Source organism: Chiloscyllium plagiosum, chromosome 7 (genome assembly GCF_004010195.1).
Source record: "Chiloscyllium plagiosum isolate BGI_BamShark_2017 chromosome 7, ASM401019v2, whole genome shotgun sequence".
Classification (NCBI taxonomy): Eukaryota; Metazoa; Chordata; class Chondrichthyes; order Orectolobiformes; family Hemiscylliidae; genus Chiloscyllium; species Chiloscyllium plagiosum.
This window is the reverse complement of record NC_057716.1, coordinates 106,732,364-106,738,926: the sequence shown is the minus strand read 5'-3', so window position 1 is coordinate 106,738,926 and position 6,563 is coordinate 106,732,364. Positions and strand designations below refer to the sequence as shown.

Sequence of the window (6,563 nt, the reverse complement as noted above, 5' to 3'; positions counted from 1 at the left end):
CCTTACATTCCTGTTTGTTTTATTTTTTTTTCTTTTTTGTTTTTTTTTGTTTTAACCCCTACACTACCACCTAAGTGCGGTAGTGCTTATTTTTTCCCCAGCACCCATGGTGTGTGTGTGTGTGTGTGCAGGTGTGAGACACAGTGAAAGACACAAAGTGCACCAATCTTTATTCAATTTCCACCACCAGGAAGATAGGAAAACACCCGGGTGGCCAGTGACAAGCACTGCCCTTCTCATCAAAGGGCAGTGCTGTGTGATCAAAAACAGTGAAGGGGAGGGTAGGGACTAAATCAAAATAGAGTTGGAGGGGGACCAAAGCAACTTCTATGCTCAACAAACCCACTTTCCAATTGGGTTAAGTCAATAGATTTAGATGTCATTGAAGCTCAGTCTGCATGTTGAAAGAGGATTGCTTTGCTTTGGTTTTGAATGCCTGTACCAATTATGGACTGACTAGTTTGGGTGGGGTAGGAGTGGCCTGTTTTCACTGCCATTCCAATCACTGGTTTCAGGTGGAGGAGGATGTTGCAATTGAGTGATAAGAATAGTTGAGCAATAGCGTACCTTCCAGTTCAACTTGATGCAGTATTAGTGTTGAATAAATAAAATCCAGTAAGAATTTGGTCTTGATTGACAAGATCAAAATCTCTTTTTCTTTCAGCTTTTTGATGGTTGCACAATACATCTGTCATGTAAGTTGTTGTTCACTGTGCTTGGTCAATCTCTGTCATGAGGCGAGGAGAATTTTGGGAACTTAAATCCAAACTCACCTGTTCCTTTTGATCACAATACAATTCACCACAAATCCTATCTCAATTTGGATAAAAGTAATGATAAAGTGCTTGCAGCTGCTTTTTATTAATTATCTTTAATTCTTGTTCAACTTGATCAGGGTGGGGTGGCTGCAGTATAGGATTGAGGAATAGTAGAATTACATGTGGTTACTCATTTACTAAAGTCTCTGCTCACAGTGAAATTTTGCTTTTCCTGTTAACGGCAACACCAAATCAATATAATGGATGACTGGGAATGAGATTGTTTAGAAATTTAATAGCTGGATTGTTTGAGGGAAAGAATAAAGAAAAACAACTAGTTTGCATAGAGCAAGATTGCACAAATAACAACCATTGACAGATAATCTGTGACATTGGTTGAAAGATATATACTTAGATGTGAGGGAGAGTGCATCTGTTCTGTAAAATTACTGTAAGGGACTTGTATGTTCACCTGAGAAGGGAAGTATTAGTTTAATCTCTCCTCTGAAAAATGTGTCTGACTTGTGCAGTGATTCCTGGATTCAATTCCTGCACCAGCTGAGGTTATCATGAGAATTCTCCTTCTCCGCCTTTCCTCTTGCCTGCAGTGTGGTGACCTTCAGGTTGAGAGCCTTAGAGCAGCTGTATAAATGATGAGAATGTAGGGGAAATGATTAAATTTACGGGTGACATGAAGATTGGCAAGTGGTTAATAGTGAAGGAAGAAGATCCTAATTTACAGGAATATATGGACTGGCTAGTCAGAAGGGCAGATCAGTAGCAAGTGGAATTGAATCCTGAAAAGTGAGGTGATACACTCTGAAAAAATTAACAAGGTAAAGGAATACTGGGAAGCTCCGAGGAAAGAGGGATCTTGTGGTGCTCATCCACAGATCCCTGAAGATGGCAGGACCGGTTAATACAAAGATTTAAAAAGGCATACTGGGAACTTTCCTTGGTCACCTGTAGCATAGATTATAAAAGAAAGGAGATTCTGTTGGAGTTGGACAAGTCTTTGACAGATGGAGTACTGTATGCAGTTCTGGTCACCTTTTACAGTAGGAAGGATTTCATTGCACTGGAAGGGGTACAGAGGAGATTGACCAGGATAGAGCATTTTTAACTATGACAGGCTGGAAGAGCTCTGGTTATAGAGCCATACAGCATGGAAACGGACCCTGTGGTCCAACCATTCCACACTGGCCATATTCCCAAACAAAACTAATCCCACTGCCTGCTCTTAGCCCATAACCATCCAAACCTCTCCAATTCATGTACTTATCTGAATGTCTTTTTTAAACATGGTAACTGTACCTGCATCCACCACTTTCTCTGGCAGTTCATTCCACACATGAACTCCTCCTCCTCCTCCTCTCCATCCTTCCATCCTTCTTTTAAATTTCTCTCCTCTCACCTTTAAAAATATGTCCTTCTTTCTTAGTTTTGAACTTTTGAGGGAAAAGGCCCTTGTCATTCACTTTATGCCCCCTCATGATTTTATAAACCTCAATAAGGTCATTCTTCAACTTCCTATCTTCCAGTGAGAAGTTCCAGTCTGTTTTTATATCTCAAACCCTCCATTTCTGGTAAACCTGTTCTGAACCCTCTCCAGTTAATATCTTTTTATGTAACAGGGCAACCAGAGCTCACCACCATCCTCAACAACATGTCATTCCAACTCCTATGTTCAGTGGTTTCATGCGAGCTAAATGTTGTCTTTTTACACCCTGTCTATCTGTGATGCATATTTCAAAGAATTATGTACCTGAACCCCTAGGTCTCTCAGTTCCATTAACAGACAAGTCCTGTCCTTGCTTGTATTACTAAAATGCGTACCTTGCATTTATCCAAATTAAACTCTATCTGCTATTCCTCGATCAATTTGGTCAATGGGCTAAGATCTCCTTGTAATCTGAGAACCACCTTTTTTACTGTCCACTGTAACACCAATTTTGGTGTCATCTGCAAGCTTTGTAACCATACCTCCTATATTCTCATCAAAATCATTTATATAAAATGACAATAGAGGACCCAGCACCGATCCTTCTGGAACTCCGCTGGTCATAGACCTCCAGTTCAAAAAGCAACCCTCCACCACCACCCTCTGTCTCCTACCATAAAGCCAATTTTGTATCCAATTAGCAAGCTGACCCTGAATCCTATTGAAGTGGGAGATGGCACGGGGCAGCATGACACTAGGCACACGGACACAAGATAGCTGCTGAACCATAAGTTGGCCACTTGACAAGATGGCCACAATATAGAGAGAGACAGCAGAGCAAACACAGATACTGCCTGGGGCCACCAAAATGCCAGCATAATCTAGTTGATTTAAGGCGGGTAGGGAGAGAATACACATGAGTACCACATACTGCCCGCTGAAGTGTCTGGGTCCAGCCAATACCTTTTTGATAGAAATGCTAGCACTTTGTATGGAGTCCATGTCAATGTGTTAATAGGCAGGGCTGCAGTAATCATCCTTCTCGGGAAGAGTGATTAGCGCCCATTACTACAGCAGTGGACTTCCACGCAGACATTGAAACTGATAATGTCTGCACTGAAACTGACAACAACCGCATTGAAATTAACAAAGGCTGCACTGGAACTGACAATGACTGCATCGGAATTATCATCAGGGATTCTGCAATGTTTGTAACAAACAAACTGTTACAGAGACCAACCATAACCTCATCTCTGACCTATTATATCGCAAAGTATAAAAGTATCTTGACATGTGCTCCGGGTTGAGAGAAGAATCGCAGCTGATCACTGTACTGTTGGTGTCTCTCTCCCTGAAGCTCCAGTATTTCCTTGTATAGTAAACTCTGTCGTTGAACCCCAACTCTGACTCCGAGGCTGGTGATGTTCCCCACAACACTATGTAATTACCTGTACTAATTGCATTTGGAGCAGAGGTGTGTCAGATGATTAGGGCATGGATAGGAAGGGTTGGTAATGGGGGGGGGGGGGTAGAGGGGATTTGAGGAAAATCTTTTAAACCAGAGGGTGTTGGAAATCTGAAATGCATAGCTTGGTGGGATAGTTGAGGCAGGCAAACATTGCATCCTTTTAAAATGTATGTGGATGAGCCCTTGAAATGTCATAATGTCGAAGGCTATGAGCTAAGTGCTGAAAAGTGGGGTTCGTGTAGAGATGCAACAAACTAGATCAAGGAACTGAGGGCATTCTGGCAAAGCTTGCAGACAATACAAAGATTGGTTGACGGTCAAGTAGTAATGGGGAGACTGTAGAAGGATTTGGACAGGTTAGGAGAGTGGGCAAAGAAGTGGCAGATGGAGTACAATATAAGAAAGTGTGAGATTATGCACTTTAGTAGGAAGAATAGAGGCATGGACTGTTTTCTAAATGGGGAGAAAAATCCAAAGTTTCAAGTGCAAAGAGACTTGGGAATTCTAGTCCAGGTTTTTCTCAAAGTCAACTTGCAGGTTGAGTCAGTAGTTAGGAAGGCACTTGCAATGATGGCATTTATTTTGAGAGAACTTGAATATAAAAGCAGCGATTATACTTCTGAGGTTCCATAAGGCTCTGGTCAGACCACATTTGGAGTATTGTGCACAATGTTAGGGCCCATATGTCAGGAAGGGTATCTTGGCCTTGGAGTGTGCTCAGAGGAAGTTCACGAGAATGATCCCAGAACTGAAAAGCTTAACATATGAGGAATGTTTGAGGACTCTCGGTCTATACTCTATGGAGTTTAGAAAGATGAAAGGGGATCTAATTGAAAGATATGGAATACTTGAACACATACCATCCCAATCAGTAGCCTTCCATCGACCACGCTATCCCAACCAGTACTGTTCCACTGACACCCTCAACAGCCTGGCTGAACTGGTCCTCACTCTCATCAACTTCTCCTTCCAAACCTCCCACTTCCTCCAAATCAAAGGGGTATCCATGGGCATCTGCATGGGACCCAGTTCTGCCTGCCTGTTTGTCGGATATGTGGAACAGTTCATCTTCCGCAGTTATGCTGGCACCACCTCTCATCTGTTCCTCCATTACATCGATGACTGTGTCGGTGTCGCCTTGTGGTCCCACGAGGAGTTGAACAGTTCATCAACTTTACCAACACCTTCCACCTTTTTGACCTCAAATTCACCTGGACTATCTCAGCAACCTCCCTCCCCTTCCTGGACCTCTCCATCATCATCATCTCTAGTGACCAACTAACCACAGACATATACTACACGCCCACTGAGTCCCACCCTACCTCCTGTAAAAACACCATCCCTTATTCCCAATTCCTCTGCCACATCTGTTCCCAGGATGACTGATTTCCACCCCAGATGGCCGCCTCCTTCCACAATCGCAACTTCCCTTCCCACATGGTTGACGATGCCCTCCAGTACATCCCCTCCACTTCACGCACCACCCTTGAACTCCACCCCTCCCAACGCAACAAGGGCAGAACCCCCCCTCCCCGGTCCTCACCTTCCATCTCACCAACCTCCACATACAACGCATCATCCTCTGCCACTTCCAAATGGACCCCACTACCAGAGATATATTTCCCTCTGCACCCCTGTCAGCATTCTGGAGAGACCATTCCCTCCGCGACTCCCTCGTCAGGGCCCCTCACCCCCCACCAGCCCACACCCCACTTCTAGTACCTTTCTCTGCCACTACAGGAAGTGCAAAACCTGCGCCCACACCACTCCCCTCACCCCTGTCCAAGGTCCCAAGAGTTCCTTCCATATCTGTCAGAAATTCACCTGTACCCCTCCCAATGTCATCTACTGCATCCATTGCACCCAGTGTGGTCTCCTCTGTCGGGGAGACAGGATGTTTTCTTGAGGATCATTTCAGAGAACATCTCTGGGACACCCGCAGGCACTGGACTATGGCTGAACACTTCAACTCCCCCTTCCACTCTGTCAAGGACAGGCAGGTCCTGGGCTGCCTCCACCACCAAACCATTACCACCTGGCAGAGGAACGCTTCATATTCCACCTTGGGACTCTGCAACCACACAAGGAAAAATGTGGATTTCAGCAGCTTCTTCATTTCCTGTCCCCCACATTATCCCAGTCCCAAGCCTCCAACTCGGTACCGCCCTCCGGACATGTCCATCACTGCCCCATCTGACTTATCACCTTCTCCCTCACCTTCATCCACCTATTGTTTTCCCAGCTACCTCCCCTCAACCTCACCCCTCTCCCATTTTATCTCTCATCCCCTGATGAAGGGCTTATGACCAAAACGTTGATTCTCCTGCTCCTCTGGTGCTGCCTGACCTGCGCTTTTCCAGCAGCGCACACTCGACTCTGTTCTCCAGCACCTGCAGTCCAGACATCCCCAATAGTATCCTTCCACCGACACTCTCATTCGTTTGGCCGAACTGCTCCTCACCCTTAACAATTTCTCCTTTGAATCCTCCCACTTCCTCCAGACCAAAGGGGTAGCCATGGGCACACGTATGGGCCCCAGCTATGCCTGTCTCTTTGTTGGCTACGTAGAGCAGTTGATCTTCCGTAATTACACCGGCACCACTCCCCACCTCTTCCTCCGCGACATTGATGACTGCATTGGCGCCACCTCGTGCTCCCGCGAGGAGGTTGAGCAATTCATCAACTTCACCAACACATTCCACCCCGACCTTAAATTTACCTGGACCATCTCCGACACCTTCCTCCCCTTCCTGGGACCTCTCCATCACCATTAATGACGACCGACTTGACACCGACATTTTTTAGAAACACACTGACTCCCACAGCTGCCTGGATTACACCTCTTCCCACTCTATCTCTTGCAAAAATGCCATCCCATATTCCCAATTCCTCCGCC

The 6,563-nt window shown here is 45.3% G+C and overlaps 1 protein-coding gene across 3 annotated transcripts in view; it reads left to right on the top strand.

Moving 5' to 3' along the window:
- The window catches only part of LOC122551842 (ATP-binding cassette sub-family B member 6-like), a 262,691-nt gene that overhangs the window by 13,769 nt on the left and 242,359 nt on the right, over window positions 1–6,563 (top strand). The gene's annotated exons all lie outside the window — the stretch shown is intronic.